Source organism: Lolium perenne, chromosome 7 (genome assembly GCF_019359855.2).
Source record: "Lolium perenne isolate Kyuss_39 chromosome 7, Kyuss_2.0, whole genome shotgun sequence".
NCBI lineage: Eukaryota > Viridiplantae > Streptophyta > Magnoliopsida > Poales > Poaceae > Lolium > Lolium perenne.
In genome coordinates, this window is record NC_067250.2 from 268653539 (window position 1) to 268667171 (window position 13633).

Genomic DNA, 13633 nt, shown 5'->3' on the forward strand with positions numbered 1-13633 from the left:
TCCTGCACCTGTGCTTCGTTTTGACCCGTCAAAGTACATTATCCACGATCCCGACATGTCGGGTGCTGCTGGTGTCTGTGATTGGATCCAGTCTGCCACGAAATCTGGGAGGATTTGGGATTTTATCGCTGTTCGATTGACGTAGGTTATATCGTGTGGCGCTATCTCGATAGCCCATTGGGACACTCGACCTGTGGCCTCTGGGTTGGTCATTATGTTCTTCAGTGGTGCTTCGCTCACGACGATAATCGGGTGCTCTGTGAAGTAGTGCCGTAACTTGCGAGCTGATCTCCACACTGCGTATGCCAACTTCTGATGATGGGGGTACCTCTGTCTTGCAGGTGTGAGCACCTCACTGAGGTAGTAAACGGGCCTTTGCACGCCATGAACTCTCCCTGCTTCTTCTCGCTCGACGACCAAGACGCTGCTAAAGACTTGGGCTGTCGTAGCTATATACATTAGCAGTGTTTCCTTCTCCCGTGGGGTTAAAAGGACTGGAGATGTCGACAGGATTTTCTTCAGGTTGTCGAAGGATTCCTGCGCCTCCTTTGCCCACTCGAATTTTTCTGATTTTTTCATCAAATTGTAGAAGGGCAAAGCTTTTTCTCCTAGCTTGGCGATGAACCTGCTGAGCGCTGCTAATCGTCCTGCCAGTTGCTGCACTTGGTGCAGATTCTTTGGCGGCTCCATGTCGAGAATAGCTTTGATCTTCAAAGGGTTGGCTTCAATCCCCCTGGCCGAGATGAAATACCCTAGTACTTGCCCTCCTAGCACTTCGAAGAAACATTTTTTGGGATTCAACTTGATTTTATACTTGTCTAAGTTGTCAAAAGTTTCCCGCAAATCATCGACGAGAGTGGCAATGTGCTTTGTTTTCACCACGATGTCGTCAATCTAGACTTCGATGTTTCTCCCGATCTGCTCTCCGAGGCAGGCCTGCATGCAGCGTTGATAAGTTGCTCCTGCGTTTTTTAACCCGAATGTCATGACGTTGTAACAGAAAACGCCGTGTGGGGTGATGAACGCGGTTAGCTCCTGGTCTTCTTTCTTCAGCTTGATCTGATTATATCCGGAGTACGCATCAAGGAAGGAGAGGCGATCACATCCGGCTGTGTAGTCGACTATCTGATCAATGCGAGGCAGGGGAAGTGGTCTTTCGGACAGTGTTTGTTGAGGCTGGTGTAGTCGATACACATACGCAAAGCGGTGGTGTCCTTTTTGGGCACCATAATAGGGTTGGTCACCCACTCAGATTCCTTGAGCTCTCGGATGAATCCTGCTTTACGAAGTCGATTGACTTCCTCGCCAATTGCTCTTCTCTTAGGCTCGGAAAATCGGCGCATCGACTGCTGCACTGGTTTGGCTGTCGGATCAACATTAAGGGCGTGCTCAGCGAGTTCCCTAGGGATACCTGGCATGTCGGATGGTTCCCATGCAACTATCTCCCAGCGCTCACGGAGGAACTCGATGAGCGCGCCTTCCTATGCGACCGTAAGGTCAGCCGACGTATTGACCGTTTTCTTCGGGTCAGTGGGATGCACCTGCAGCTTCTTGGCTTCCTTTGTATTATTGAACTCATCGGATCTTACGTTTCAGTTGTCGGCTGGTGGTTGCGTATGATCTATGGCAGCGTCGATTGCATTAAGTTCTTCCTTGGCACCGAACTTCGAGGCGATCTTCTGGAACTCCCTATCGCAGGTTTCTGATCGAGCAAAGCTCCCATGAACGGTTATTGGGGTCCCGTTGTTGCCTGGCATCTTCAGTTTTAGATACGCATAGTGAGGCACGACCATGAATTTAGCAAACGCGGGCCTGTCAAGGATGGCGTGATATTGAGACTCCCAATCGACTACTTCGAACTCGATCCTCTCTTTCCTGAAATTGGTGGGCGTACCGAAGACTACATCCAATGATGTTTTACCAAGGGAGTAAGCGGGTCGGGTCGGTATAATGCCATGGAATCCTGTGTCAGACTCTCTTAGCATATCGACTGTTAGACCCATTGCTCTCATTGTGTTGGCGAATAGTAGGTTCAAGCCACTTCCTCCATCCATGAATACTTTGCTCATGTCGTACCCTCCAATCTGCGCCTCAAGGACAAGGGCTGCGTGACCTGGTCTAGGGACAGCTTTCGGGTGGTCTGTCCTGTCGAAGGAGATGCTTTGTTCCGACCAATCGATGAATTCGGGTGTGTCAACCATGGCAACTTCCGCATACTTCACTTCTCGCGAGAATTTCTTGATTTCCCTTTTTGAAAAGCTGGTTTTATGGATCATGTTGACCTGCCCGCGTGGTTCTGGGAACGCCTCGGCTGGTATATACTCGTCTCTTTCCATCGGTTCGTACGGCTCTGGTACATACGGTTCTGGCTGATAACTGTAAGATCTTGCCCTCTTCTCCATTATGTGAACTCTTGATATAGCTTCGCCTCTAAGATCATCACAGAACTGTCAAATCTCCAGGAAGTGTCGGCAGTTCCTTAACAGGTGACTGGATTTCTCTCTACCATCCTTCGGGTCAATGTAGGAGTGGAGGTAGCATGGTGCCTCGAGTTGCTTTGTGGCTGATAAGTATGGTGAACGGGTGCGGCCATGGATCGGTTGCTTGTCCTGCTGTCCTTGTTCGGTCTGCCGAAGGTGAGTCGCTGTACGTTCTTCCTCTTCACGGCGCACATCCCTTTGTCTTTTCCTTCGTCCCACTGCGAGGTCGAAACTTCCTCGGCTGCCTCCTTGCGCGTTCCCGGGCGGGATTTCTAAGGTTGCTGCCGGAACGTCACCTGCCGAGACTGAGGTTTTCGAGCCAGATGTACCTGCCCTAGGAAGGCGAAGGAAACCTCCGGAGTCGATGATGAAGTGAACACCTCCGAAAGTTGTGGAGATCGGATGTGACGGCTCGAGATGTGGTACGAACTCAAAGGATCCGTAGCGGATCGGGTCTTTTGGATCTGGTGGCGTTGGCGACTCGAGTACGAACGCCGTAGATGTGACTGGTATTGCCGATGACCTGCCTTGTGCCGACAGGGTTCCCACAGACGGCGCCAATTGTCGAGGGTGCTCCTCGGCAATGCCCTCCGATAGGGGCTTAGGGTTGATGGAATCCTGCTAGCTGACACGAGACATCGGTTCACAGACAAGCGGGGAGAGCGATTTACCCAGGTTTGGGGCCCTCGATGAGGTAAAACCCTTACGTCCTGCTTGTCTGTTATTGATTATGATGATAATGGGTTACAATGGGGTGCCGAATAGTTCGGCTGAGATCTCGTCGAGATAGCTAAGTACTAGGGTAACCTAGGTCTAAGCTTCTGTTGGCTAAGATCGCTAATATTGATCGTTGATACGTCTCAAACGTATCTATAATTTCTTATGTTCCATGCTAGTTTTATGACAATACCTACATGTTTTGTTCACACTTTATATCATTTTGATGCGTTTTCCGGAACTAACCTATTGACGAGATGCCGAAGTGCCAGTTCCTGTTTCCTGCTGTTTTTGGTTTCAGAAATCCTAGTAAGGAAATATTCTCGGAATCGGACGAAATCAACGCCCAGCATCTTAGAATTCCACGAAGCTTCCAGAACACCCGAGAGCCGCCAGAGGGTAGCCCTGGGGGGCCCACACATGTGGCCGGCGCGGCCCAGGCCCTAGCCGCGCCGCCCTATTGTGTGGTGGCTCCGTACCCCCTCCGACTCCGCCTCTTCGCCTATTTAAAGGTCCCTGACCTAAATCTTCGATACGGAAAAGCCACGGTACGAGAAACCTTCCAGAGCCGCCGCCATCGCAAAGCTAAGATCTGGGGGACAGGAGTCTCTGTTCCGGCACGCCGCCGGGACGGGGAAGTGCCCCCGGAAGGCTTCTCCATCGACACCACCGCCATCTTCATCACCGCTGCTGTCTCCCAAGAGGAGGGAGTAGTTCTCCATCGAGGCTAAGGGTTGTACCGGTAGCTATGTGGTTAATCTCTCTCTCATGTACCCCAATACAATGATCTCATGAATTGCCTTGCATAATTGAGATCCATATGATGAGCATTGTATCACTATTAGTCTATGTTCTACTCTTGTGATGTTATTAAAGTATTCTAATCCTCCTTCACGGTGTAATGGTGACAGTGTGTGCATCGTGTAGTACTTGGCGTAGGTTATGATCATAATCTCTTGTAGGTTATGGAGTTAATTATTACTATGATAGTATTGATGTGATTTATTCCCCCTTCATAGTGTAAAGGTGACAGTGTGTATGCTATGTTAGTACTCGGTTTAGATTGCAAAGATCTATTATGCTCTAAGGTTACTTAAACATGAATATCGAATGTTGTGGAGCTTGTTAACTCCGGCATTGAGGTTCTCTTGTAGCCCTACACAACGAATGGTGTTCATTATCAAACAAGAGTATATGTAGCACAAAGGAAGAGAACTTATTTATTATGTGATCAATGTTGAGAGTGTCCACTAGTGAAAGTATGATCCCTAGGCCTTGTTTCCAAATACTGCAATCATCGCTTGTTTACTGTTTTACTGCATCTTTACTTTCCTGCAATATTACTACCATCAACTGCACGCCAGCAAGTACTTTTCTGGCGCCGTTACTACTGCTCATATTCATTCATACCACTTGTATTTCACTATCTCTTCGCCGAACTAGTGCACCTATACATCTGACAAGTGTATTAGGTGTGTTGGGGACACAAGAGACTTCTTGTATCGTGATTGCAGGGTTGCTTGAGAGGGATATCTTTGACCTCTTCCTCCCTGAGTTCGATAAACCTTGGGTGATCCACTTAAGGGAAACTTGTTGCTGTTCTACAAACCTCTGCTCTTGGAGGCCCAACACTGTCTACAAGAATAGAAGCACCCGTAGATATCAAGCACTTTTCTGGCGCCGTTGCCGGGGAGGAAAGGTAAAAGGCACTCATACTTCGGTCCCAGGTAACTAAGTACTTTTCTGTTGCCGTTGTGTGTGTGCTCGAAGCTATTTCCTTTAGATCCTGCAATTGCATCTTTTTGTTTCTTGTTAAACACTAGTAAGGCATAATGGAAAACATCTGTGAGCTTTTTAAACTATTTCCTGAGTCAAGACATGAATGGTTTAATGCGAAAATTAAAAAATCTATGGAACCTTATTTGCATGCTAGTAGCAGTGATATTAGTATGAACGCTTTGAACACCATTGTTGCTAATGATATAGAAAATTCTAAGCTTGGGGAGGTCGGTTTTGATGAAAATGATCTCTTTAGCCCTCCAGGTATTGAGGAGAAAGTTTATGTTGATTATGATATTTCTCCCATATATGATGATTATAATGATAGTGGTCTTTTGGTGCCGCCTACTATGGAGGATAAGTTTAATTATGATTACAATATGCCTCCTATATTTGATGATGAGAATAATAATGATAGCTACTTTGTTGAATTTGCTCCCACTACAACTAATAAAATTGATTATGCTTATGTGGAGAGTAATGATACTTTTATGAATGTGAATAAGAATGCTTTATGTGATACTTATATTGTTGAGTTTGTTCATGATGCCTCTGAAAGTTATTATGAGAGAGGAAAATATGGTTGTAGAAATTTTCATGTTACTAAAACACCTCTCTATATGCTGAAATTTTTGAAGTTACACTGGTTTTATCTTCCTATGCTTGTTACTTTGCTCTTCATGAACTTGTTTATTTACAAGATTCCTATGCATAGGAAGCATGTTAGACTTAAATGTGTTTTGAACTTGCTTCTTGATGCTCTCTTTTGCTTCAACTCTTATTTCTTGCGAGTGCATCATTGAAATTACTGAGCCCATCTTAATGGCTATAAAGAAAGCACTTCTTGGGAGATAACCCATGTGTTTATTTTACTACAGTACTTTTGTTTTATATTTGAGTCTTGGAAGTTGTTACTACTGTAGCAACCTCTCCTTATCTTATTTTATTGCATTGTTGTGCCAAGTAAAGTCTTTGATAGTAATGTTGATACTAGATTTGGATTACTGCGCAGAAACAGATTTCTGTCTATCACGAATTTGGGCAGGGTTCTCTGTAGGTAACTCAGAAAAATCTGCCAATTTACGTGCGTGATCCTCAGATATGTACGCAACTTTCATTCAATTTGAGCATTTTCATCTGAGCAAGTCCAGTGCCTCTAAAAAATTCGTCTTTACGGACTGTTCTGTTTTGACAGATTCTGCCTTTTATTTCGCATTGCCTCTTTTGCTGTGTTGGATGGATTTCTTTGTTCCATTAACTTCCAGTAGCTTTGGGCAATGTCCAGAAGTGTTAAGAATGATTTTGTTACCTCTGAAAGAACATCTCTAATATTATGTTTTGAGTGTTTGATGTCAATGTATGTGATACACTAATGGTTGTTTAAGTGGTACAGGGATTACATAGATACTGTTGTATGTGTGTTGGATGTGGTCAGTACTGTCAAAAAGCATTTGCAAAAATGTTCATCAGGCCGGATAATCCGGGCCGGATATTTCCAAAATATCCGGCCCCCAGAATTTCGGCTAAGGACTTTGGGAAATGCAGCTCAGTATAGGGGCCGGACATTTGCCCGGATATTGTCCCGGTTTTGTCCCAGGGCCGGATAATCCGGGCCGGATATTTCAAGAATATCCGGCCCCCTCGAAAACGGCTAAGGACTTGAGGAAAAGCAGCTCCGTATAGGGGCCGGACAATTGCGCGGACATTGTCCTGGTTTTGTACCAGGAGGCCGGATTATCCGGGGGGGCGGATTATCCGGCCCTAACTTAGGCCGGATTATCCGGCTCCCCGGAAGGCTCAACGGCTGGATTTTGGGGAGGGGTATTTATACCCCTCTTCTTCTTCCTTCCCCCTTTGCTCAATCATTGCACAAGAAATCTGCCAAGCTTCACCTCCATTAGAGCCACCTCAAGAAACACAAGATTTGCAAGATCTCCTTCCTCCCCCAACCAAATCTCTTGATCTTTGGAGATTCGAAGGAGAAGCCACCGATCTACATCCTCACTGAAGCGTTTTTCATTTCCCCCTCATTTGTTTGAGGGATCTCATGCTAGTGTTCCTATTTGGTTCCCTAGTTGATTTGTGTTGATGTGTTGTTGTTGATTGTTGTGTTGTTACAGATTTGGGAGCCTCCAATTCAGTTGTGGATGTGTGCCCCAAGAACATTGTAAAGGCCCGGTTTCCGCCTCGAGGAAATCCCTTAGTGGAAGTGGGCTAGGCCTTCGTGGCGTTGCTCACAGGAGATCTGAGTGAATCCTTCGTGGCTGTTGGTTTGGCTTGCGTATTAACCACACTCCTCCAAACGTAGACGTACCTTCTTACAAAGGAAGGGAACTACGGGAATCATCTCCGTGTCATCGCGTGCTCCACTCTCGGTTACCTCTATCCCATTCTATCTCCTCTATATTGCGTACCTATATCTTGCTTAGTTGATAACCTTGTCATATAGGTAAATTCACTTAGTTGCATATCTAGAGAATTTACCTTTGTGTCAAGCCTAAATTGAAAAAGAACTAAAAATTGGTTAGCACCTATTCACCCCCCCTCTAGGTGCGGCATACGATCCTTTCAATTGGTATCAGAGCCTCGGCTCTTATTTCGGGCTTAACCGCCTAAGAGTATGCCAGACGATGGGCCTTCGGAAGAGGCCGGTAAGATGGTCACCATGGAGGACATCAATTCGTTGAGATCCTCCATGGATGCTCAAATGGAAAGCATGAGAAAAATGATTTCCGAGCTTTTGACTCCGGTCCTTCCTAGGGCTTCCACCGTAGAGGTAAAGGACACGGGTGCGTTAGAAGAGGGAGGTGCTTCGGCATTACCCTCCTCTACCAAACCCGTGGAAGGTGATAACTTAAACACTATCAAATCTCCCATTGCATCTCCTAGGGGAACTAGTGGGGGTGAGAGCTACAATCGAGTACCTCCAACTTTTCTATCTCCCGATATACCGGTTCCCCATCCCCATTTGAACATTCGGGGCGACCCACCTAAGTTTTCCATTGATAATTTCGATACTTGGCAATTTGAGTTTCGCTCTCATGTTTGCAGTGCCTCCAATGAACTTTGGAGAATCATCTTGGAAGGCTTCAAGCCATACAACCCCGACAAGTTGACTAGAAGAGAAGCGGTTGATAGTCAACTCAACAACACCGCCTTGCACATGATTCAAACTAGTGTGGGGACAAAGGACTTGCATCGTGTTCGGAACTACACCACCGCCAAGGAAGCTTGGGATGGTTTGGCCGCTAGTTGCATTGGAAGTGAGAGCACAAGGAGGAACAAGTATAATGCTCTTAAGAATAAAGCCGAAGGGTTCATGAGGCTACCGGATGAAGATCATGAAGTCATGTATGGAAGACTTCTCACCGTTGCCGATGCCTTCCGGCTTATTGGTGCCACCCACATCAATGACTCTTGGATCAAGGAGAAGTACATTGAATACATGATGCCATTTGTACCCATCTATGTCAAGACTCTTGTGGGGAGGGAATGCTATTCCTCTCTCACCTCTCAACAAGTCGTGCACGAGATGCAAGCTCTCAAGGTGCTTGAGGAAACCTCTCATGATTCTCGCAATCGAGCTCTTGGGATGACAAAAGGTTCCAACCTTGCCTTGGCGGTCAACTCCGTTGAAGAAGTGATTCCTCAAGAATCTTATAGGGCATCTTGGAGTATGTCCTATCCGGAAGATTTGCAATGCCACTACCATGATCACATGGCCTTCCATGCAAAGTCCTTTTGGATTGATCCCTCCAAGGCCAAGGAAGACAACATCAAGAGAAACAACAAAAGTGGGTTAACTAGCTTTGGTCCAAAGACAAGATCATGCTACAATTGTGATGACAAGCGCCACTTCATTGCCGAATGCCCCTATGAGAATAGAGAGCTTCATAATGGAAGGCTTATTCCCAAGGACAAGAGCAAAGACACAAAGGGCAAATATTCAAAAGCCCCCAACAAGAAATTCTACAACAACAAGACCAAGAAGGGCAAGAGGCCCTCAAGAGTTGTGCTAGTAACAAGGGAAGAATATTCTTCCGATGAAGTTGAAAGTTCAAGTGGTGATGAAGAAGAAGAAAGCTCAAAGGAAGTGGCCGCCATTGCCACTACAAACATTCCCTCTTCATCTCTCTTTGAGTCCCCCAATGAGAACCCTCATATCAAGAATGCACATTGCTTCATGGCAAGGTCCTCCTTGGACACATCTATTGTGCTATCAACTCAAGAAGAATATACCTCCGGAGATGATGATATGGATGATGAAGAAGATGCAACCTCTAATGGATTGGTCGCTCTTGCCTCCCTCTCCACTAACTCTTCATCACCAAGTGAATCCCCCAATGAGGTCATTCATGTGGAGGAAGAAAGTTGCCTCATGGCTAAATCCTCCGAGGTATCATCTCCTAGCCCCTCTATGCCTAACATATCTAGTGATCTAGGGGTTGATGATGCTAGTCTAAAAGTGAAACAAGAAATGCTAGAGTTTGATGATTTCATTCTCAACCTACAAGGTAACACTAAAAAGCATGTTTCAAATCTCATGGTTCGTATAGCTCAACAAAATGATACTCTTGAGAAAAAGGGTCAAATAGAGAGAGAAGACTCTCTTGAAATCCATGCTCTTAAAAATGCTCTTGAGGAAAGTCAAGAAACTATAGCTTCTCTTGAGGAGAGGCTAGAAACTCTTGAAGAGCCTCAAGATAAAATTAACAAGCTCACAAAAGCTAGAGATCTTGCTAGGGCTAAGTCTAAAGTGCTTAAAAAGGAAAAGGCCCAATTTGAGGTTGATCATGAGAAACTTGTGAAAGATCTAGATGAACTAGACAAAGCTCACAAAGCTTTGAAGAGTGAATACACTCTCCTATCCAAGTCTTATGAGCAACTTCAAATTAGGCTTGCTTCATATGATGTGCCTAGTTCCTCTACTCCTTCATGTGATCATGCAAATGTTATTGAGGAAAATGCTAGGTTGAAGGATGAACTTGCTAAGGCCTCCTCTCCCCAAAGTAAACTTTCGTTGGATGATCTTTTGAGTAAGCAAAGATCAAACAATGGGAAGGAGGGCCTTGGTTATGGGGCCAAGGCAAAGAAGGCAAACAAGCAAAAGGCCAAGCCCGCACAAGAGAAGAAGAAAGATATCACTAATGGTGAAGCCCCTAAGGGCAAAACCATTAATGATGATGATGCGGGAAATGCTAACCCTCACTATGTTTTATTTAAAGATTATTATGGTGATGTTTATGCTAAATATGTTGGCCCATATGATGGTTATGTTGCTTGGTCTATTTGGGTCCCAAAGACCCTTGTTGCTAACAAAAGAGGACCCATTGAGAAATGGGTACCTAAATCCAAGAATTGATCTCATGTAGGACTATGCCGCCGGAGGGTCAAAATGGGTACTTGATAGTGGATGTACAAGTCATATGACCGGCGGCAAGAACCTCGTCAAGGAGTTGAGGCCCAATATAAATAATATCACCGTCTCCTTTGGCAATAATTCTACATCCGAGGTAATGGGTTTTGGCAAGGTTGTGGTTGCTGATACGTCTCCGACGTATCGATAATTTCTTATGTTCCATGCCACATTATTGATGTTATCTACATATTTTATGCACACTTTATGTCATATTCGTGCATTTTCTGGAACTAACCTATTAACAAGATGCCGAAGTGCCAGTTCCTGTTTTCTGCTGTTTTTGGTTTCAGAAATCCTAGTAACGAAATATTCTCGGAATCGGACGAAATCAACGCCAAAGATCTTAGAATCCCCGGAAGCATCCAGAACACACCAGAGAGGTCAGAGGGGGGCCACGGGCCCACCAAACCACACCCTGGCGCGGCCTAGGGGGGGCCCGCGCCCCCCTATGGTGTGGCCACCCCAGAAGCCCTCCTGCGCCGCCTCTTCGCCTATATAAAGCCTCCGTCGCGAAAACCCTGATACGTTCGACGAAAACCACAGAAACCTTCCAGAGCCGCCGCCATCGCGAGGCCAAGATCTGGGGGACAGGAGTCTCTGTTCCGGCACGCTGCCGGAGCGGGGAAGTGCCCCCGGAAGGCTTCTCCATCGACACCGCTGCCATCTCCACCGCCATCTTCATCACCGCTGCTGCTCCCATGAGGAGGGAGTAGTTCTCCATCGAGGCTCGGGGCTGTACCGGTAGCTATGTGGTTCATCTCTTCCATGTACCTCAATACAATAATCTCATGAGCTGCTTTACATGATTGAGATTCATATGAGTTTTGTATCACTATTCATCTATGTGCTACTCTAGCAATGTTATTAAAGTAGTTTTATTCCTCCTGCACGTGTGTAAAGGTGACAGTGTGTGCACCGTGTTAGTACTTGGTTTATGCTATGATCATGATCTCTTGTAGATTGTGAAGTTAACTATTGCTATGATAATATTGATGTGATCTATTCCTCCTACATATGCATGAAGGTGACAGTTTGCATGCTATGTTAGTACTTGGTTTAATCTGTTGATCTATCTTACACTACAAGGTTACTAAAATATGAACAGTAATTGTGGAGCTTGTTAACTCCGGCATTGAGGGTTCGTGTAATCCTACGCAATGTGTTCATCATCCAACAAGAGTGTAGAATATGCATTTATCTATTCTGTTATGTGATCAATGTTGAGAGTGTCCACTAGTGAAAGTCTAATCCCTAGGCCTTGTTCCTAAATACTGCTGCGTTACTACTGCTTGTTTACTGTTTCACTGTGTTACTACTGCTGCAATACTACCACCATCAACTACACGCCAGCAAGCTATTTTCTGGCACCGTTGCTACTGCTCATACTTATTCATACCACCTGTATTTCACTATCTCTTCGCCGAACTAGTGCACCTATTTGGTGTGTTGGGGACACAAGAGACTTCTTGCTTTGTAGTTGCAGGGTTGCATGAGAGGGATATCTTTGACCTCTTCCTCCCTGAGTTCGATAAACCTTGGGTGATCCACTTAAGGGAAAACTTGCTGCTGTTCTACAAACCTCTGCTCTTGGAGGCCCAACACTGTCTACAGGAAAGGAGGGGGAACGTAGACATCAAGCACTTTTCTGGCGCCGTTGCCGGGGAGGAAAGGTAAAAGGTACTCACACTCCGTATCTCGGCTACTAAGCTATTTTCCGGCGTTGTAAGTACTCGAAGCTATTTCCTTTAGATCCTGCAATTGCAACTTTTTGTTTCTTGTTTACACTAGTAAGGCATAATGGACAACATCTGTGAGCTTTTTATTCTATTTCCTGAGTCAAGACATGAATGGTTTAATGCGAAAATTAAAAAACCCATGGAATCTTATTTGCATGCTAGTAGCAATGATATTAGTATAAACGCTTTGAACACCATTGTTGCTAATGATATGGAAAATTCTAAGCTTGGGGAAGCTGGCTTTGATGAGCATGATATTTTTAGTCCCCCAAGCATTGAGGAGAAAATTTTCTTTGATGATACTTTGCCTCCTATTTATGATGATTATAATGATATTGGTCTTTTAGTGCCGCCTACTATGGAGAGTAATTTTTATGATGATAATACTATGCCTCCTACACTTGATGAGAATAATAATGATAGCTACTTTGTTGAATTTGCTCCTACTACAATTAATAAGAATAACTATGCTTATGTTGGGAGTAGTAATAATTTTATGCATGAGACTCATGATAAGAATGCTTTATGTGATAGTTATATTGTTGAGTTTTCTCATGACACTACTGAAAGCTATTATGAGAGAGGAAAATATGGTTGTAGAAATTTTCATGTTACTAAAATGCCTCTCTATGTGCTGAAATTTTTGAAGCTACACTTGTTTTATCTTCCTGATCTTGTCATTTTGCTCTTCATGAATTTATTTGTGTACAAGATTCCTATGCATAGGAAGCATGTTAGACTTAAATGTGTTTTTAATTTGCCTCTTGATGCTCTCTTTTGCTTCAAATACTATCTCTTGCAAGTGCACCATTAAAACTGCTGAGCCCATCTTAATGGCTATAAAGAAAGAACTTCTTGGGAGATAACCCATGTGTTATTTTGCTACAGTACTTTGTTTTATATTTGTGTCTTGGAAGTTGTTTACTACTGTAGCAACCTCTCCTTATCTTAGTTTTGTGTTTTGTTGTGCCAAGTAAAGTCTTTGATAGTAAAGTCAATACTAGATTTGGATTACTGCGCAGAAACTGTTTTCTTTGCTGTCACGAATCTGGGCAAAATTCTCTGTAGGTAACTCAGAAAATTATGCCAATTTACGTGAGTGATCCTCAGATATGTATGCAACTTTCATTCAATTTGGGCATTTTCATCTGAGCAAGTATGGTGCCATTTTAAAATTCGTCTTTACGGACTGTTCTGTTTTGACAGATTCTGCCTTTTATTTCGCATTGCTTCTTTCGCTGTGTTGGGTGGATTTCTTTGTTCCATTACCTTCCAGTAGCTTTGGGCAATATCCAGAAGTGTTAAGAATGATTGTGTCACCTCTGAACATGTGAGTTTTTTTATTATGCACTAACCTCTAATGAGTTTGTTTCGAGTTTGGTGTGAAGGAAGTTTTCAAGGGTCAAGAGAGGAGGATGATATACTATGATCAAGAAGAGTGAAAGCTCTAAGCTTGGGGATGCCCCGGTGGTTCACCCCTGCATATATCAAGAAGACTCAAG